Raw genomic sequence first — 22,549 nt, 5'->3', positions numbered from 1 at the left:
ATAAAGAAAGAGAGAAAAACACGGCCATTTTGACTACTACTTCCTGAAGTACATTGCAAGAACATTTTCACTGACAACTTAAACTTGTTTTTAAAAGGTAAGATGTTATTTTATAAAGTTGTCCGGAGAACTATGTTATGCAATTTAAATTAATTTGGAAAACATTTTCAGATAGTTATATACGATCCCTCTGTAAGAGTTAGACATTTAGAAAGGCTTGTTTATTATAATTTTGGATTGATTTACGTTTCTGTGTTATAATTATGAATTTACTTAGTCTTTTTTGCATGCACTTTTTAATAGTACTACTTCACGCCTGAAACCATACAGTGCCCATAGATAAGTTCTCTGTTATAAACTCACAAGTACCTGTCTGAACTTAAACCCAACATTGCCCTATCTCTACTGATATATTTATTTTTTAAGCAAATTTCAGCACAAAAATGGAAGGAGAACAGAACGTTTCCCTAGAGATGAACAATGAGGAAATCATTGAACGCATTGACTTGGAATTCATGGACAAATCACGAGACCAAGAACTTCTACAATGTGTAGAATCTGTGGATTTGTTACTTCATTATGAGGACGATAAAATGTGGGAAGTTATGTTCACTCAAAAAGAGGACATTTCGGACAGTCAAATGTTAGACATTCTATTAAATTTTGAAAAAGAATCAGAAAAATAAATTTATATTTAATAATCAAAAATTGTTCGAGTCTTTAATCATTTTTATATGTAATTCATAAACTAGTACCAAATTGATTAAAATGTAAAGTCAGACTTATAGTATACTGTGCAGCTTTTTTATGTTACACAATAATTTTGCTCATAGTTACTTCCTTTCTCCAACTATATTATCTCCAAAGTGTATTTAACATCTCTTTATCATCTCCTGCCTCCATATTGCTTCTACTTTCCTGACACACTATGGTATGAATTCCATATTCCACAATAACTTCTGAAACAACATGCAAGATATCTACAAAGGAGGTGTATATTAATTTTTTGACTCTGCATTGGTACCTACATATTGCTACTTAAATAAAAAAAAACAAAAAAAAACAACAAAACGAACAATCAATAAACATACAATATTTAAAAAGTCTATTATTCTTGTTTCCTCATAGTACGCTCCCCGGACCGCTTTCCGGTGCGCGTACCGGGCGCACCCCATGCAACAAAAATGTTTTTTTTTCTTTTTTTTTTTGCCCAGCGGGGCCCTTTTAAAGCCTCCACATCAAACCTAGGGGGTCAGGGAGGATCTACTATTCCCCCTTATGGTCATTTCCCCCTTTGTTTTGGCCTCCTCTTGTCTCTCGATCCTACCGAGAGACAAGATGGGGGCCGCTCCGGACTGTTTAGAATGTTGACCGACACCGGAGAGCCAATCTGCTTCGCGAAGTTCCGTTACGCGTCAGGTACGCGAACCGGAGCGCTACCCGGAGCGCTATCACAGATATATATATTTTTTTGAACGTTAATTTATCAAAATCCACTGGAGCACATATATTGAGACCTAGCAAAGGCACATCGGGCTAACAGTCCCTACAATTTTGCCAAGTTTCGTGCAAATCCATTCAGCCGTTCGAGCTAAAAGTGAGGCCAACCGCCCTATGGAAATTAACATGGGAAAAACGCGTTTTAGGACCCCCCTTTTTTCTCGGCCCCTCCTTGACGAAACCCCCCAAATTTTTAGGGGCTGCTCAGAAACAAAATGTTCCATTTTCCTGAAAATCTCCAATTCCATCCACAAACGCCAAAGTTATTAGACATAGAATTTTCAACAATCCCATAGAGAAAAAATCCTAACTATATATACCTACTGGCGACCGCCAGTAGGTAATATATATATGTTCACCCGCCCTTGCAACTTTGCTACTTGGACTCCCGGTTTGTGAGGTGGGGACGCAAGGCAGCACCTTCTACTTTTTTTGCGTGTCATGTCCTGCATCAACCCCAACCCTGGCTATTTTCTGCATTTTCATCAACGTCCCTCAGCCACACTTACCTGGGAGCAACCAGTGCATCCTGGGACACGAAATCCGCTGACTTTCTCGGACCGGCTGAATTCTTCACCTGTGAGGGGCGGAGCCAATAGTTTGCACCTATCAGAGTGCGGTTGGGTGTATTTCCTCTGCAGGACATTTGGGACTTCCTACACACTCACTGCAGGCGCTGACAAAGGCCAACCCGGCCGAAATGCATTCGCCATCATCACAGAATAAAGGGTGTTGTCCTGCTAATCCCCTTTGAGGATCCTGCTTCTTTCTTCGAGAGGAGACGTTTTCTTTATCAATTCCACGCGTGTGCCAGAAGCGCGTTCAGGAGCTCACTCACTACCTGTGGCTTGGAGAATCTGGACCCAGCCTCGGCTTTTCCTGTTTCTTCATGTTAGTGAAAATCTCCAAGCTCGCCAGCAGTCCAAGCGATTTGATGCGGCTTAATGAGACATTTGGCTCTGCCGGGCGGGCTGCATTGTTCTCCCGCCCTTGCAACTTTGCTACTTGGACTCCCGGTTTGTGAGGTGGGGACGCGAGGCAGCACCTTCTACTTCTTTTGCGTGTCATGTCCTGCATCAACCCCAACCCTGGCTATTTTCTGCATTTTCATCAACGTCCCTCAGCCACACTTACCTGGGAGCAACCAGTGCATCCTGGGACACGAAGTCAGCTGACTTTCTCGGACCGGCTAAATTCTTCACCTGTGAGGGGCGGAGCCAATAGTTTGCACCTATCAGAGTGCGGTTGGGTGTATTTCCTCTGCAGGACATTTGGGACTTCCTACACACTCACTGCAGGCGCTGACGAAGGCCAACCCGGCCGAAATGCATTTGCCATCCTCACAGAATAAAGGGTTTTGTCCTGCTAATCCCCTTTGAGGCTCCTGCTTCTTTCTTCGAGAGGAGACGTTTTCTTTATCAATTCCACGCGTGTGCCAGAAGCGCGTTCAGGAGCTCACTCACTACCTGTGGCTTGGAGAATCTGGACCCAGCCTCGGCTTTTCCTGTTTCTTCATGTTAGTGAAAATCTCCAAGCTCGCCGGCAGTCCAAACGATTTGATGCGGCTTAATGAGACATTTGCCTCTGCCGGGCGGGCTGCATTGTTCTCCCGCCCTTGCAACTTTGCTACTTGGACTCCCGGTTTGTGAGGTGGGGACGCGAGGCAGCACCTTCTACTTCTTTTGCGTGTCATGTCCTGCATCAACCCCAACCCTGGCTATTTTCTGCATTTTCATCAACGTCCCTTAGCCACACTTACCTGGGAGCAACCAGTGCATCCTGGGACACGAAGTCCGCTGACTTTCTCGGACCGGCTGAATTCTTCACCTGTGAGGGGCGAAGCCAATAGTTTGCACCTATCAGAGTGCGGTTGGGTGTATTTCCTCTGCAGGACATTTGGGACTTCCTACACACTCACTGCAGGCGCTGACGAAGGCCAACCCGGCCGAAATGCATTCGCCATCATCACAGAATAAAGGGTGTTGTCCTGCTAATCCCCTTTGAGGCTCCTGCTTCTTTCTTCGAGAGGAGACGTTTTCTTTATCAATTCCACGCGTGTGCCAGAAGCGCGTTCAGGAGCTCACTCACTACCTGTGGCTTGGAGAATCTGGACCCAGCCTCGGCTTTTCCTGTTTCTTCATGTTAGTGAAAATCTCCAAGCTCGCCGGCAGTCCAAGCAATTTGATGCGGCTTAATGAGACATTTGCCTCTGCCGGGCGGGCTGCATTGTTCTCCCGCCCTTGCAACTTTGCTACTTGGACTCCCGGTTTGTGAGGTGGGGACGCGAGGCAGCACCTTCTACTTCTTTTGCGTGTCATGTCCTGCATCAACCCCAACCCTGGCTATTTTCTGCATTTTCATCAACGTCCCTTAGCCACACTTACCTGGGAGCAACCAGTGCATCCTGGGACACGAAGTCCGCTGACTTTCTCGGACCGGCTGAATTCTTCACCTGTGAGGGGCGGAGCCAATAGTTTGCACCTATCAGAGTGCGGTTGGGTGTATTTCCTCTGCAGGACATTTGGGACTTCCTACACACTCACTGCAGGCGCTGACGAAGGCCAACCCGGCCGAAATGCATTCGCCATCATCACAGAATAAAGGGTGTTGTCCTGCTAATCCCCTTTGAGGCTCCTGCTTCTTTCTTCGAGAGGAGACGTTTTCTTTATCAATTCCACGCGTGTGCCAGAAGCGCGTTCAGGAGCTCACTCACTACCTGTGGCTTGGAGAATCTGGACCCAGCCTCGGCTTTTCCTGTTTCTTCATGTTAGTGAAAATCTCCAAGCTCGCCGGCAGTCCAAGCGATTTGATGCGGCTTAATGAGACATTTGCCTCTGCCGGGCGGGCTGCATTGTTCTCCCGCGCTTGCAACTTTGCTACTTGGACTCCCGGTTTGTGAGGTGGGGACGCGAGGCAGCACCTTCTACTTCTTTTGCGTGTCATGTCCTGCATCAACCCCAACCCTGGCTATTTTCTGCATTTTCATCAACGTCCCTCAGCCACACTTACCTGGGAGCAACCAGTGCATCCTGGGACACGAAGTCCGCTGACTTTCTCGGACCGGCTAAATTCTTCACCTGTGAGGGGCAGAGCCAATAGTTTGCACCTATAAGAGTGCGGTTGGGTGTATTTCCTCTGCAGGACATTTGGGACTTCCTACACACTCACTGCAGGCGCTGACGAAGGCCAACCCGGCCGAAATGCATTCGCCATCATCACAGAATAAAGGGTGTTGTCCTGCTAATCCCCTTTGAGGCTCCTGCTTCTTTCTTCGAGAGGAGACGTTTTCTTTATATATATATATATATATATATATATAGTAGTTTTTATACTATTTTAACTTATAATATACATTTACATTATCCATTTAATAACTTTTTAAGTAAATTACTGTAAATATATTGTAATTATTAGATATGTGTGTTTAACTTGTTTGTCATAAAGTATAGTTGTTGAAATATATATTAAATCGTTTTTTATTACTTTTACTATTTGATATATTTAATATGTATTATTTTATGTTATATTTATTTAAAAATCAATATTTTACACAACTATAATAATAACATAGATACTTTATTTCATGTATTTTTGTACTCACCATTATAAGTGGTTCTCTTGTTACTTGAAGTAATCTAAAGTCCTGGGGCTTTAGGTCTAATACTTATACCCCATTTTGTCATTGTTCTCTTTGTGGCAAGGGTCTCTGAACTCAGTCAAAACCAGTCCCATCTTTCCTGGTGCAGCATGACCACAGGGGGTGGAGACAGCATTGTAAAAAAGAGACACAGCCCACTCAGGTGTAAGAAATGGCATGCGGAGTTCCCTCCTGTGCAATTAGGATGTGACCGCAAGGGTTGCGGTCACATCCTCTATTTTTAACATTGTGGCGGGTGGAGCTTCAAGCTGCACCCGCCGCAATGTTAAAAATGCACGCATTGCATTTGCATGCAGAAAGAGGCAGGCACCGCGCGGTGCCTGCCGCTTTCATCATGCAAATGCACGGGGGTATCATAGGTACCCACCATGTGCACCCCCCACACCCCCTTCACCTAGGGGGCCCGCAACGGGCCCCCGCGGTGAAGTTCCGTATGCTTTTCCACGGCGGAAAACCCGCCGCGGAAAAGCATAATTTACAGGCCATCCTAATATGGTGGATGGTGTCTGGAAGACACCGTCACCATATTAGAGCTTTTCCGCCGCGGTTGTAAGCCGACCGCGGCGGAAAAGCTGCGGATGGAAACCAGGACCCACCAGCCATCCTAATGTGGCGGTGGGTCTTTGGTCAGTCCGCTGCGGTTTTTCTGCATCCTCTGGGCCGGCGGTGCCTTCCGCCGGCCCGAGGATGCGGAAAAAACGCAATCATAATGACCCCCTTAATGCAGACCTGGTCTATTCATCTCAGCGATGAATCACCCATGCAAGGCAGGACACACCTCAACCCCCCCTCAGTGACTGTATACATTGAATGCACATGCCCAGCTCCTGTCACTCTTTTTTTTTTTTTTTTTTTTTGAAAACCTTTATTTTGTAAAAAGAAAGTACAGTTACAGACCTACAACCACGGAGGTTGATCAGTTACACAGAGCGAAAATAGCACAGTAATACACAGCTCATCAGCCGACAACCCGAGGGCCCGGCAGCGAAAAGTCACGATATAGTGGAAAGCATGTGGCAACAAGAGAATAAGTGAAAGGTTCTACATTTTATGTTTTTATAAATAAATAACAAAAACTGAACAGAAAAAAGAATCGAGGCGATACCATGCAATGTAATGACTGTCTCATACGGCAGGGGGAGACAAATGATGGATATGCAACACTATAAAAGAGGAGAAATCCTGGAGAGGGGGGGCCAAGAGCAAAATGATACAGCACAGATAACGAGAAGCTAAGAATCTGAAACGCACAGTCAAGGGAAGTGGGGAATATTAGGAGCTTCAATGAAAGGGGGAGTGCAGATCTCTCCACAGTACGAATTCCATTGACCCCAGATCCTTCCCCATTTCTTGGGCCTACCACGGGAGACATATACAATTTTTTCTCTAAACATGGACCAGTCCATGTTTTCTTTCCAAGTTGAGACTGATGGTGTCCTCTGAGATCCCCATAATTGGGCTATGTCTCGTTTCGCGATCATGTTGCCCAGTGTAACCCATTGAGTCTGAGCAACAGTGCAGTCATTCGGCTCCCAAATATTCAATAGGCGGCGTCTGGCCTCAGGCAGTAACTCAACACCCGTCACTTCACCCATCACCGCATGCACTCGATTCCAGAAAACCACCACTTCCGGACATTCCCACACAATGTGAAGAAAGGTAGCCAGCATACCACAACCACGCCTACACAGCCCATCCACAGAATAGCCCATATGTATCAACCGTGGACCCGTGACATGGACACGGTGCGGAATCTTAAGTTGCACCAGCCTGAGACGTGCCGGAATCGCGACCTCTTTAGTGGAGGATATCGCAGCCTGCCAGTCTTCATCGTCCAACTTCAGCCCATCGCCAGTTCAGGCACCCTGAAGCTGTACAAGAAGGTCCGAGCGGTCGTTATTAAGTTTTTTATAAATAAGAGCGATAGTGCTGTCAGTGACGTACCCGTCTAGCACTCTATCCTCCAAGGGGGAGGACTCCGGGATCGTAGTTCTAACTGGGAAAACCGATTCGAGTGCATTGTGGACTTGGAGATATCGAAAATATTCCCTGTCACTCAATTTATACTCCCGCTTGAGTTCATCAAAGGTCTTAACTCTGTCCTTGGCCCAGAGGTCGCCCACTTTACTGATACCAATAAGGTCCCATCTATCAAATCCCTTCGACGTCCATAGACCACCCAGTTTCTCCGCAGCATATAAGGGGGTCGCTTTAGTCAGCTTGTCCGTCCATCCCGTGGCCGCGGTCGCACTACCCCATATTCGCACCGCGACCCCAGTAGGGCCTGTCAAGTGCTTCCTGGCGGCTCTAGAGTAGAGCGCTCTATTGTAGTCGCCCCCGGGCAGGTGCCACCTATCCATCTCGAATGCGGGATTCGGAACAGGACCGTACAGAGCGTGGTTAACAGCACTCAGTTGGGACGCCCAGTAGTAGCGTTTAATATCAGGCAACGCAATACCACTGTCATACCAGGGCAAAGTCAATTTTGCCAATGCAATGCGCGGTCGCCCGCCCCACACCAGCTTCCTCTGCAGGCCCTCAATTTCGCGGAAATAGCTAGCCGGCACCAAATCAAGTGTGTTTTGGATGGCATACAAGAATCGGGGGAGAGACATCATCTTGAACAGGGCCGCTCTTCCCAAGGGGGACAGAGGTAAGCCACACCACGCCACAACATCCGACCTAAGCCGGGAAAGCGGAGGTAACAAATTCCGCTCATTGCGGACTGTGGGGTCCAATGAAATGTAGATCCCCAAGTACTTAAAGCTGACTCTAGAAACGGGTATCGGGCAAACGCGGGGTAGAGAGGGTAAGTCTCCCGTAAGCGGGTAGAAACAAGACTTGGTCCAGTTAATAACTAAACCAGAGTTCTTCCCAAAGGAACTCAAGACGTCAAACAGGACTCCCAGTGAATTACGGGGGGGGAGAGGTAAGGTACAACAATATGTCGTCGGCGTATAGCGATATACGATCCTCGAAGTCGTGGGACCATCGGATGCCCTTGAGCGAAGGTTCCCAGCGGAGCCATGCGGCCAGAGGTTCAAGGGCAAGCACGAAAAGGAGTGGCGATAAAGGGCATCCCTGTCTTGTACCGCGCCCGAGAGCAAAGGGTTCCGAGGCCCTACCGTTGACAACCACTTGGGCCAGCGGCTGCTCATACAGAAGCCTGATCCACCCGATAAACTTAGGACCAAAACCAAACCTAGCAAGGGCTGCCCACAGATATGGCGACTCCACCGTATCAAAGGCCATCGAGGCATCAAGTGAAACCAAGATGGCTGGCTCCTCAAGAGACCCCGCCCTTGCTAAGACGCCATGAAGACGGCGAAGATTGCGGCCGTGAGGAATGGCTGAGCTGCAGCGCTAGCAGTGTGGACATGGACGCAGGCTCGCCTCAACTATTGATTGTTTAATGCCGAGATTTTCTGCTGAGAATCCCTGCCGGTCACCGGGTGCTTAATGGAGATCTTTTTTGAGCGAATAGACACAAAAGAACCGTGAGAAATCGAACAATTGTATAATACAGCTTAAACTTAACATATCGGTGTGGATGCCTCCGGTTGCTTCTTACCGTAAGGTACTCCCCCCCGGGCTGCTGAGGGTCGCCGCTGCACTGCTGCTGAGGATCGGGTTGGCCGGCAGGCTCCTCTGCGGAGTTCGCGGAGCCAGGGGGCGGAGCAGCACAGGTGCTCGGACAGAGTCGAGTGGAGGTGGAGTGGCGTCCAGGGGCAGTGGAGACAGGAGGCAAAGAAGGGCGAAGCGGCAGCTTTCTCCACGGATGGCTCCGAAAGATAACGCTGGAGGTAAGCCGCCGGCAAAGAAAAGAAACGTGGTTGAGAATGCCGGTGCAGTGGTTAACCCCGTAAGTGCCATAAGTGCTGCTGCGAATGGTGCCGGCGCCGAGGCGGTATTGTGTGAAGCCGAGCCTGGGGTTAGGACAAGGCAACGGATACCTGGACAGGGAACCCCTAAGGAGATGAGGCCCCCATCCGCCAAAACTAGACAAGCCGTTGCCACAGCCACTGCCACTATAAGCATAGTGGAAATGATGAATCGTAAGGACAAGGAAAAAAAGCTCAAAACATCAGAAATGGCCCCAGCAGCAGCAGTAACTACTTCATTACCGGCTACAGGAGAGGATGAGGAGCTAGAGCCAGAGCCAGAGCTCGAGCCTGAGCCAGAGCCAGATCCACAGCCACAGCCAGAATCTGAAGGCGAGGATGTTGTTTTGAAGGGAGCTCAGGGCAAGACGGACCTCCCGGTGTTGTTAATAGTAGTGGAGGCGGACACTGATAATGTTGTGGGCAACGTGGGGCAAGCTCCTAAACCGGTCGAGGATATAGTAACCACGTCTCCAGAAGGTGAGGTGGTGCAGTTTGCCGGTCCCCCCGCCACAAATATTGACAGCAAAGGTGATCAGGTCGGCCAAGGGGGAGAGACTCCAGCGGTACTTAAAGATGGCTCCTCTAGTCCCTCCGCAGCCAGCTGCGAACCGTCAAAGGATACTGTTGTTGTCACCCTGGCTCCGGGTGAACAAGGACGATTACTATCAAACTTTATTCAAAAGGGCCCGATCCATTGGGAAAAGGAGAAGACCCCCAGTGAGTGTTTCTTTTCCGTAACAGAGGAGGCCGATTGGTCAAAGGATGAGGAGCTGCATAGCTCTGATATCGACGGTAGCAATCCAGAGTCAGAGAGTGACCTAGAGGTGGAGCTCCCGGCAACGGCTGTCAAAGCTATGGTCCCCCAAAAAAATCAAGCAGAACTGACATGGGACCATTCTCCGACAACATCGCTACAAGGAAATTCGAACCAGGGGATGAGTCACGGGCAGAACCAGGAGGCCACACATCTCTCAATGTTGTCAATGAGGTCAATGATGGAATCAATTCATCAAGGGATTACAGCGCATTGGGAGGAGACAAGATCGGATAACCTCAAGGCCCAAGCAGCGTTGAGGAAAATGAAAGGAGTCGTGAGAAAGCTTTCAAAGGCCTGTCTGAATGTAGGAGATAGGGTCTCGAATTTGGAAGAGAGGATAGTTGCTACTGAAGTGGAGGTGGCGGCCGCCACGAGTAAAGTGGAATAATTTGGAGCACAAGCACAGTATTTCCGGTGGAAGCTGGAAGACTTAGAAAACAGGCTAAGGAGGAACAATCTAAGAGTCCTTGGGATTCCTGAAGGCTGTGAAGGGCAGGATGTTAAAGCCTTCATTGTCAAAATCTTTGAGAACGCTTTTCCAGATGTTGCTGGGTGGAACTGGACCACTGAAATTCAGAGGGCGCATCGGACATCGTTTAAGCTGAGGCAGAATGCTAGAGCGGGAGATAAGCCCAGAGCAATTCTGATCTATATAGGAAACTTTCTGTTGAGACAGTCCATTGCAGAAAAGGCGAGGCCAGATGCCAGAAGAACCTTCGAGGGGGGTTCTTTCTTTGTAAGGCCCGACTTCTGTCACACCACCGTCGAACGGCGCTGGAGATTAAGACAATTAATCAAGCCCTTTCAGGACAAAAGAATACAGGTGTACCTTATCAACCCAGCCCAGCTAAAGGTAATCCATCTGGGCAAGACAATATACTTTTCCTCAGAAATTAAAGCTCAGGAGTTTCTGGACTCAGTATAGTAATAGACTTGATCAATCTAGTAATCTTTAGCCAGCTTTCTAACTAGTTCTCTAATGATCCGTTTAAAAGAATGATGAAGTCTAAGGGGGGCAGAATATCGGCTATTAGGGGCAATGCACGATTTCTTAGGTCAGGTTTTTCTGATTTCTTGGTGTTGTGATTTGATGGTTTATTGTTTGATTTTGAGGTGGGGTTTATTAAGTTGTATGTAGTGAGTCCACTGCTATGCTGCATCCATCACACGCACAGACTCAGTATGCGCGCTCCACTAGGGAGGGGGCTTGGGTTGGGGTAAAGGGGGGAGGGGGCCCGGAGTGGGAGGGGGGAATGGGGGGGGAGAAAGCAAAAGAAAAGAAAGTTCATGCAATAAATGTGTATATTAGTATAACTGAAATGTCGAAAGAGAAATGGTGTATTCATGATATGCTCAGGAGGAATTTTGATTGGTTAGAATAGTGGCTATGTTCTTTGCAGGGTTATGTCTAGGCTTAGGGTAGTAAGCCTGAACATAGGCGGTTTGAACAATTGGAAAAAGAGGGGCAGGTTTGAGGTGTATATCAAAACAATAGGGGCTGACATTTTATGCCTACAAGAGACTCACCTACCCTGGAAAAAGAAACACTGGTTAAACTTAAGGGGGTATGAAGTTCTGTCCTGTTCCTCGCAGACATCAATGATAAGGGGGGTAGCAATCATCGGCAGGGTGGGCTTGGGGGGAGCAAAAAGATGTAAGGCCGATGTACTGGGAAGATGGGCAATATGTGAAATGAATCTAGGTATTACTGTATGCTCAATATACGGTTCTAATCTGGATGACCCGGGGGTGATGGATCACATAGAGAGGGGATTAACTAACTGGCCAGCCCCTATAGTAATCTGCGGCGATCTCAATATTTCAGCAAATTTTGTAAGCGGCACCCCATACACAGGTCGGAAGCCTCGGGTATTCAGAGCAGTGTCTTCCATAATGCAATCTCATGGGTTGAGGGATGTGTGGGGAAGTTTAAAGAAAGATGACCCCGGGTTCACATATTTCTCACACCCATTTAATAAGTATACAAAATTGGCTACCTACCTTTCCAATGTGGAAATTGTAATGCTCCCTATGATAATATCAGATCTTAACCCCCTTGTTCTAACAATGGTCATCAACAAACAATTGAAAAAAGCCAGACCCTGGACCTCTGACAGAAAGCTGCTAGTGGATAGCAATTATATAGCACACGTGAAGGACTGGTCTCAGTCATTCTTTGATGCGAATAGGTACAGCGCCTCCCGTGTTGCTGTCTGGGATAGTTTTAAAGTAGGTCTGAGGGGGGAGACAATCAGCTACACGGGCCGAATGTGGAAGAGGGCTAAGGAAGGGAGAGAACGCCTGTTGGGAAATCTGGCAGAGGCAGAGGAACAACATAGGAGGGATGTATGTCAAGGGATTCAGGGTATTTCGAGTTTAGAACGGCTGAATATTATGAAGGCCGAAATCCAGAGGCAATTGGCTAAAAAAGCTGCAGCAGAATACCAAACCCAGAGAGCCAGGCTATATGAAACAGGGGAACAGGCAGGCAGGGCTTCGGCTTTACGGATAAGGCAGGCCACATCCAAGAATATCATTACTGAAATTAAAGAAGGGGGCCGAACCTTCAACAAACCAACTGAAATCTTCAATGTTTTCAGGAGATTCTATCTAGATCTATATAAGGAAGAGTCGGGTATTGACGACTTGAGTATAAATTTGCCAGAAATGGGTATTAAACTCGCCTCCAGTGAGAGGGAAGTCTTGGAACAGGGTATTACTATGGATGAATTATCCGAGGCACTACAGGATTTAGCAGCTGGCAAGGCAGCAGGGCCCGATGCCATACCCCTGGAGGTTTATAAATGCTTGAGGGAAGAAACGTCACCCATACTTTTGGATCTATTTAACGGGGTCATGAATACCGGAGTTATACCGGAATCTTGGACTAAAACCAATATTGTGGTATTCCACAAAAAAAGGCAAACCTAAGGAAAGCCTGGGCTCTTACAGGCCAATATCGTTAATAAACAGCGATAATAAATTATATGCAAAGATCATGGCGACGCGGTTGGGGAGGATCATTGGGACTCTGGTTTCTCCCTGGCAGCATGGTTTTGTCCCGGGCAGAGGTACGACTGACCATATAAAAAGAGCTATTACACTGTTCGACATCCATGCTGCCGGGGGAGGGGGTCGCAATGATCCTCCTCGATGCGGAAAAAGCTTTTGACCGCGTTAGGTGGAGCTTTCTGTGGAGAGTGATGGAAGATAGAGGATTTGGTCCCAGATTCCGGCAGGCAATTCAGGCTATGTATCTCAATCCTCCTGCGAGTATTCAGCTTATGGGTGAGAGCTCTGGGCAGATTCATATAACGAGGGGCACGAGACAGGGGTGCCCGTGCTCACCCATCCTTTTCGCGCTATATATAGACCCCCTAATAACTCTCATAATGAATAGCATCAGTATCAAGCCAGTTGTCACTAATGGATTCCATACCAAGGTCCTCGCATACGCGGATGACCTAGCCATAACCACCACGGATCCCGACAGTGCTATGAGGGGAATAGTTAGTATCACAACTGACTTTGGGAGGCTATCTGGATACCGTTTAAATGTGGCAAAGACGCAGGTACTATGTTCTAGAAATATAGTTAAACAGGATGACAGATATGTGGATTCAGTAGTGTACTTAGGGATAACAATCAATGCTCAGCCAAGGGATATTATTAAAGATATGCTCAGCCAAGGGATATTACTAAAGATAACTTTGTACCGCTATTGAAAACGATGGAACAGGATCTAAAAAGAATAGATACACTCCACTTGTCAATCATAAGCAGGGTCAATGTTATTAAAATGACGATGTTTCCGAAGATTTTATATAAATTTAGGTCTATTCCCTTTAAAGTAGATGATACATTGATTAAGGAAATGGAAGCTATTTTCATGAAATTCGTCTGGCAATACGGCAAGGTGAGGAGATCAAGCAAATTAATGTCTCTTCCCCAGGAAAGGGGTGGGTTGGGAATACCAAACCTTAGGTTTTATAACTGGTCTTGTCTTCTCACAGAAATGGCTATACTCTTTTTTCCAGAGGACTCCATGTACAGCCAGGGAGATATCCCTTCTATTTTCCAGTTGGCCCTTGGGAGTGAAGTATATGGGGTACTACTGAGGAAATTCGATAAACGATACTTTAAGGCATCAGGATATAAAATATTGGAAGACATCTGGGGGTTATAGTCATCTGTTCAGATAAATCTGGGTATTCCAAGGTACAATCAACATACTTTACTCTGGAATTCAGGGCTATTCCCGTATTTAAGTAGCGATGGCCCTTGGAGACACTGGGAAAGACAGGGAATTACTACACTGGGTCAAGTAATGGTAAAGGATGTATGCAGGCCCCTGGAACTTTTGAGGTCACGGTATTCACTACAAGGGAGTCAAGAGCTCAAGTATATACAGCTGGTAAATACAATTAAATCAAAAAGGCCCTGTATAAATGTGTCCAAAGGATGTGCATTACTGGATTACATGAAGGGGGGTGGCTGTAGAATCAGGGAAATATACAGGCTATTCTTGGAAGTGCTCCCTGACGATATGGTTAAGACAGAGTCAGCCTGGGCCTCAAAACTGGGGGATCCAGATATTGACTTGGATAGAGCCATTTTAATGGATAAACGGTTCCTGCGATCTTCAAACCTAAGAGTGCAGCACTTTAAGACCCTATTTAATCTATATTGCACACCGGCAAAATTATTCGATTGGGGTAAGAGGGCTAATAACAACTGCCCTAGGTGTGGGAATGGGCCAGCTGATGTTATGCACATGTTTTGTAGTTGTGAAAAACTAGGGCTCATCAAAAAGGAGATTGAAGCGTTTCTAGAGGAGCTGCTAGATGTCAGAATAGATCTATCCCCGAGACTTTTAATAATAGGTTGTGATGCTAAACTGGGTCTAAGTACAGAGATGGAGGCGCTCGTTTTTATATCAGCTGCTGTTTTTAGAATATTAATTGCTGCTGCCTGGAAGGATGTTGAGGCCCCAACCTTCCAAATGTGGATTTGCAGGATGCTAGGGATCCACAACATCGAGTCAGAACTGTATGCATTAAAGGGAGTTAAATCTAGAGAAATGGGGCTACGGATTTGGGCACCAGTGGTTACATGGAGGTTGTCGAGGGGTGGGGTCCCATAATGTTTTCAGGTGCCAGATTCCGATATGATTGCCACTCTCTTAATCTTTGTTCCGTTTCTCACAATATATATATATTTTTGTTGCTTCATTAATTGTTCTTGCCTATATATCATGCATATTTATTCCTATATTTATATATATTGTCTTGTCTAGTGTATATTGTATTGCTATGACCTTTCAATAAAAATAAAATTAAAAAAAAAAAAAAAAATGAAGACGGTGAAGATTGAGCGCGGTGTTGCGATGGGGAATGAAGCCGGATTGGTCCGGGTGGACCAAGTCACTGATCACCGTAATCAGCCGGTTTGCCAAAAGCTTCGGCAGGATTTTGGGTTCTACATTCAAAAGCGAAATCGGCCGATACGATGAACAGTGTTCACGGGGCTTGCCATCTTTATGGATGATGACAATGGACGCCAGTCTCTGATCTCGGGGAAGAGACCCGAGATCTCGCAATGCCGAGAACATCTGACCGAGATGTGGCGCCATTTTGTCAGGGCACAGCTTGTACAATTCGACTGGTATATCATTCGGACCTGAGGCCTTCCCAGAACGAAGCGAGCGGATAGCGAGCGCTACTTCATCGGTGGAAAATTCCACCTCCATAAGCTCCTTGTCCGAATCCGACAGGCTAGGCAGCGCGATATCCCGAAGCAACAAGTGCGAGTCCTCTTCCGGCCTATCCGAGACCGGCGCATAAACAGTCTGAAAATGCTGGGCAAAGACCTCAACTATCTCAACCGGGTCCACCACTCGCGTACCATCCACTTTTTCAACAACAGGCACCACCCGATTCAATCTATCCCTTTTGTCCAGCCAAGCAATCAACTTTCCCGCTTTATCACCAACATCATACAAACGCCCCTGTTGCTCACGATTCATCGCCTTGGCCGCGTCAGTCACCAGAGCCCGATATTCAAACTGTTTAAGGGCCAAAGTTTGTAGTCCCTCAGGTGTGACCCCAGACTCCATCTGTTCCTCCAACTCAGAGATTTCATTCTCCAGGCCCACCACTTCCTCATTTTTGCGCTTCCTCTCGCTAGCAATTAAGGATAGGGTTTGGCCACGGATCACAGTTTTATAAGCCTCCCACAAGGAGACAGGGGAGGACACCGATCCCTCATTCTCAGCAAAGTAGTAATCCATACACTTAACCACCTCCGTTCTAATTTTGGGATTACGAAGGTGCCAGGGGTTGATCGGGGCGATCCGGCCCCCGGCACCCAATTGCATATCAATAGTAAGCCAAAGTGGAGAGTGGTCAGAGATCCCCCTAGCCAAATGCCTGATTTCCCTTACAGAGACCCTCTGCACCGCTGGCACGAGGATATAATCAAGTCTCGAGAGACTCCCATGAGCTCCCGAGTAGAAAGTATATTGGAGCTGTCCAGGGTGCAGTTGCCTCCAACAATCAAATAGACCTAACGGGTCTAAGAGACTCCCCAGCCATAGCTGCGACGCGGGCAGGAGTCTGGGGGGGGCTACGATCTTCATCCCCACTGACTACTGAGTTAAAATCGTCACCCACAACCAACATGCCATCAGGAAACCCCACGATCACCCTGCCCAAATCAGCAAACGTGGTGGACTGTAGACCGGGCGGAACATACACAGACAAAATGGAGATCGTCTTCCCCTCCAACCGACCCGTAATAGCCGCATAGCGGCCTCTATCGTCCAGCACTGTGTCGTCTATCTCTAGGGGGAGGGAATTCCTGATCAGGACACCCGCCCCTCTCGACCCAGTGGTAAAACCGGAATGGGCCACCAAACGGTAGCCCCGTCTATTCAGTGCATGGCACGTATTTCCTACTAAATGTGTGTCCTGGAGTAAAACCACATCTGGGGAGCATTGCTTCAAATATTGCAAAACTATCCCCCGTTTTATCCTGTCACCAAGACCGTTAACGTTCCAGCTCAGCACCCTCAGCTCCCTACCCCCATCCCAGTATTAAACATTCTGCCTCCCCCGCCCGGAAACAAGCACATAGGATAAAATCTGGAACAAAGCGCAGCCTCGATACAAAAAAAAAGAAAAGACCCCCACCACCCCCAATGAACCCCTCAAAACACACCCCCCCACCCTGCACCCCTGCGGTAGACCAGAAAGCCACCCCAACTTGCAGTGTGCCTGTCGCCCCATTAAACTAACCTACAAGAAGAGAGAGAAAAGTCCCCAGAGGAGGAAGAGTCCCGAATCCCCCCACCTCCGGGTACCCACACTGTAGAAACATAACAGACACAGAGCCACTGCCATAAGTCCATAAAATGTGTTCGCCGGCGCAGACTCACTACTCCTGTTCTTCCAAGCCGCCTTCGGCACCTCTCGAACTCTCTGTACTGGTACGGTGTGCCGGCAAAGTGTCCAACCAGTCACTGACCACCTCAGGGCGGTCAAAAAAGAGCGCACGTTCTTCATATTCAATCCTCAGGCGGGCCGGAAAAAGCATGGCGTACTTCAGTCCCATGTCTCTGAGTCGCCTCTTCACCCCCGTAAAACCCATACGTTGTTTCTGTACCGCCTGCGTGAAGTCCGGATAAAAACTGATCGACGCATTTTCAAACTTAGTGGGACCATTAGTACGTGAGGCTTGCAGGATAGCGTCCCTGTCCCGGAAATTAAAAATCCTAGCTATTATAGGCCTCGGAGCGGCCCCCAGCTTGGGCTTTCCACCGGGGACTCTATGAGCACGCTCCACAGTGAAAAAGTTACTGAGGCCCTTTGGTACCAGATGTTTTAAAACAAGGTCTTCCACCAGAAGGTCTATAGACACGTCCGCGGAGTTCTCTGGAACACCTACGATGCGAACGTTGTTGCGCCTGGCCCGGCTCTCGAAATCATCCAGCCGGCGGGCAAACAAGTCATTGGAAGTCCGGAGATTACGAACTTCGGCCTGGAGATCCGAGACATCCGTGGTCAGGCTCGCAGTCTTGATATCCAGGGACTTGACCCACTCATTGGTTTTCCCCAAGTCCATCCTAATAAGATTGACTTCGATCGCCACCGTGTCAATCTTAGCAGCAAGGGTTTCATACTGCTGACCCATAGTTGTTCTAACACTTGCGATGGTGCCCATAACATCTTTCAATGTCGGCTCTTCAGTTGTAGGAGTACCATCGCCAGTCTCCTCAAGGACCTTGCTCACTCCGCCTGGGGATCCTTTAGGGCGAGTGAAGCGCTCTATGGTCTGGGACTGGGTAACCCCTCCTCGGTATAAACCCCTGGTGGCCCGTTTCTCGGCGTCCGCCTTGCCCACCATGATGGGCGACGAGCTCCGACGGAACCGTTGAGATCTGGTCAAAATGATCCCCTTCACGGCAAGCCTGTAGAGGCGAGAGGGCAAGGATCAAATGCAGGCGTAGGACTGGCTGCAGAATCAGGTCAGCCGTGCAGATCGGCCGCAAATTGCTGTCAACAATGACCAAGAGCGAAACCGAAAGTACCACAGGGGCAGTGGACGTGTCACACCAGCCGTTGTTGTTCAATTGCCACCTGGGTACCTCGGGGACTCAAGCCCGTGGATGGTCCACGACATAGGCCGCAAAGTTCAAGGCGCAGCAAGTCCGGTTCCCGGCGGCCAAATTGACCCTCGAAAAAAGGCCTTTGCATCAGCAGGGCATCAGCAAAAGGTACCCGTCGTCCAAATCAGGATGCGTTGCAGGATAGATGCGGGAGGCAGAAAGGGTCTCTGGAGCCCTGTGCTCACGCGTCCATCTTGGAAACGCGCGAAGCTCCTCCCCCAGCTCCTGTCACTCTTACACCAGACCCTGAATGCACAAACAGTCAAAGACACACAGAGGGGCCGATTCGGATCTGGGTCGGAAAGCACTCCAACTAAGCCAGATCTGGGGTGTTTTCCGAACGATCCGGATTACTGCAGTCCGACCGAGCGAGTACGATGCAGCCCTATGCTGTCAGGCTCGGTTAGGACGGACTACCATAGAAGTCAATGGAAGCCGGTCGTACGACGCGTACATGGGCTCCCATTGACTGAATGGGTATTTTGCGGACAAGTGCGCCCCCTACAATGGTTACGCCTCGTTGCCATCCGCACCATACCTAACTGTGTTGGGGAGACCCATGGGTCTCCCCCTGTGCCCAAGTTGTAAGGCTGCGTGTAACAGGGGGTCCGACACGGAACCCCAAAGTCCAACTCTGGTAGCCATTGCGAGCGGAACACTCCTACTCAATCCGGCTGTCCGAATCTAGCATCGTACTAGCTCGGTCTTGAAATGTCCCCATTAAGTGCCACAGTTTGCTTGTGACGAGTTGTACTGAGCGGTTCGGACCCGGAAATGATTCGGACTGAGATTTTGTGCTTGTTCGCATCTTACTTCGTCGTCTGGACCTGTGTATGACTCAGACGGAAATTCAGCCTCCGAATCAGGTCCCCTAATGCCGAACCCAATTCGGTGCCCTACTGATCGAGATCGGCATCATCCTCAGAATGGTAAAGTAAGAACATGCCCACTTTCTAAAAGTGGCATTTCAAAAACAAAATTAAAAAAACACCTTTACCTAGAGGTGTGTTATTAAATTCAGAGTCCATATTCCCCAGGTATTTTGATTTTAGATCTGTAAATTTTCAGGTGTATATATTGTCTAACGTATGCATAAAATGCAAAGCAACTACATGCGTAGCCCAAATGTTTTTCCGTTATTCTGAGTGCACGCTCTGGTTATGTTTAGATGTGTACCATGTTTTTTATACATTTTGAAACCAAAGCATGACTTATTGTATGGTAACATGATTATTGCTTGTGCAGCTAATTAATGCAATACCATGTTTTTTTCTAAAGCTTCATGCTGACAGAAAATAGAAGGAATAATTCCACTCTCTTATGCATTGTCTATAAGTGTAGTAGCTGAAATATGACAACAAAGAAATATGATCTTGTGTGTCCCATGTCATAGGAAAAGGAAAGAAATGTTCAGTGAGCTTTTGTGTATATTTTAGGAAGAGTTATTTTTCAAAATCTACCAACTGGTAACTGTACGACACTGCTCAACTAGTTCATTTAGGTTTCACAAATATCCACAGATTCTAGTGAGAAAAGCCTGAATCTATCCAGTAACTCCTCCAAACCCCACAATACTACAATTAGAGGGGGCTCAGAAGTTGCTGGTAGAGATTAAGGATGTCCTGTCCATTTAGCTATATGTGAGCTTTTAGAAGGATATTTCTTCCAAAGGCCAGAGTATGCTTCATAGAGCTTAATGTTTCTGCAATACCATTTGCTGAGGAGTAATGCAATTTTTACCCTCGTTCATGGTGGATAATTACTTGATATTCATAGAATGTAAGCAATTTGGCTTAAAAAGATGTAATTTTAAAGCAGAATGGAGTTTAGTCTCTTGCATTTTGAAATATATTACATTGTAAATATTATTTAGTTTCCGGTCAGGGTGAATTACGGAGATAATTACACTTTCTGGACCAGAGAAAAAAACATTAACTTGTGCAAATGTCTCATATCACTTGCCTCTGCTCTGTACTGAGCTTCGTAAAATTCTAATAAAGTGAGCAAGGGAATGATCACGTTGATGGACTGTGTTTAGTTGTATTTGAGTGTGTAAATCGTCTAGTATCACAATTCAATTCTCCATTCGGTATTCAATGACCATAAATGAAACAAAGTAAAATAATACATAATATATTGCACATTGTACATAGACATTGTTATAAAATATCAAGGTAATACAACAGTCATAGGTTAAAAGTATTAATTCACAAAACCATTTGCAGACCTTAAGCTCATAACATGCTGTTCAAAAATTGCAGTTGAAAGCATATCCTGACGGTTCCTTCTGTAAAAACTCCTGCATTAAAATTAGTCTGCTTTAAAAAGGGTAAAATAATTTGCGAGCACTAAAACATGCAGAAGTGAATAAAGTGCAGCGTGATTTGTGGAGAACATCAATTGCAAGGGTAAAGAGGTAAATTAGTAGCATACATGCCCTGCGAGGGGAATGCAACAAGGAGGTAGGTGCACACTGCTCAGCCTTAGCCTAGTTAGCAGAAACAGGTTGTGTGTGTTTTTAACGCAAGTTAAATAAGGGCCAGTGCTGAGGCATGTACAAGTTTGAGCTTGTACAAGGTAATGGCTCTGTCAGCATTTTTTTATATTCTCTATTCCTTTCATTAAGCTAAAACCAATGTGCTCAGTGATCTAGATAATCTGAAAGAAAAAGTATCCGGATACTCAAACAAATTACTCAGATCTAGCAAGTTCTGTTTAAGTATGAGATCCAGTTGTATGCCCTATTCCAGTGTAGGACAATTGGCTAGTATTGATCGATTCAGTGAAGGTTTCTCCTTAGTCTATATCTTTAGCCATAGCAAAAGGATGTGTAGCTTCACAACATCTTTTATGTACCCTTATCCAACTTCCGTTTGACATATAAAAGTTACTAGTGGATTTGGGTACAGTTAACAGTCTTTTTTTCTAAAGACGCTTTCCAGCCTCTCCAGTTCAAGTTGGCTGTAGATGCCCAAACACCAGCCCCATATATGGCATCTGGACAGCACTTGGCCTTATGGATTGTTATTAATTCATTGATGCGCTTGCTTCCCAATCAAGACACAAAGCCCAGAACCGCCTCTGTGCTTCTTGCTAAAGAGCCTGCCCTGCCAGCTTCCACAGTATCCCATGTGAATACATCATCAAAAAGTATTCCTTAGTAAGGATACGAAGAACCCATGCTAATGTCCCTACTGTTCATACTGAAGACCAATGTGTTCGCTTTGCTTGGTTACCCACCATGTCCAGGCTGCTCTTAAAAGCACAGAACTAGTCTAATAAACACTGCAAGCCCATCACAGTTCGGGCTAATAAAACCCGATAGTCAGCGTATATAGGGCAATAAACTTTGAGATCCAACAAATGTGTGTCCTGACCATTGACATACAAGGAGAAAAGAACGGGGGCCAGAACATAACCTTGGTGCTCCAGCCTGACCAAATCTCACACTGCCGTTTACCTCTTACTGGAGCTCCTTCAAGAACTGTACAGTCCTGGGGTTTACCTCTAGGTCTATCATGATTGTCCAACGTTTTGACCTATTGATAAGGTCAAAGGCTGAGCTCAAGTCGATGAAGGCTAGATACATCTTGCCTTCCTTGGCCACTATTTACTTCCTAATTAAAATATATACGTTTAAACACTGCTCCACCATCCCAAGGCCAGTGCAAAAACCAAACAGAAAGCATCTTGTTATCCTGCCCATGCTTTTAGCCCTGGAATCTATTAAGGAAATAGGGCGGTAGCATTGCAGGATGCTCTTAAAGCCTTTTTTGAAAATAGGGACAATTGTCACATGTGACCAGGCCGTGGGCAGGGAAGTTATTTAGGGCTCACCCAGGAAAGCTGCTGCGACCCCTAGCTTGCCCTTTGCAAACCCTGGCAGTGCCCCATGCGGCCCCTGGCTTCAGTTCTGCAGCCAGCATCAGCAATGACTTGGTGAATAATGTTTGTTGAAGAGGAAATGTACAGGGCACGTGTTTTAAAACTATTTAATAAAGACAGTGATGTTTTCATTTCTATTT

Source organism: Lissotriton vulgaris, chromosome 4_1 (genome assembly GCF_964263255.1).
Source record: "Lissotriton vulgaris chromosome 4_1, aLisVul1.2, whole genome shotgun sequence".
NCBI classification, from domain to species: domain Eukaryota; kingdom Metazoa; phylum Chordata; class Amphibia; order Caudata; family Salamandridae; genus Lissotriton; species Lissotriton vulgaris.
Note: the sequence above shows the minus strand (reverse complement) of the source record.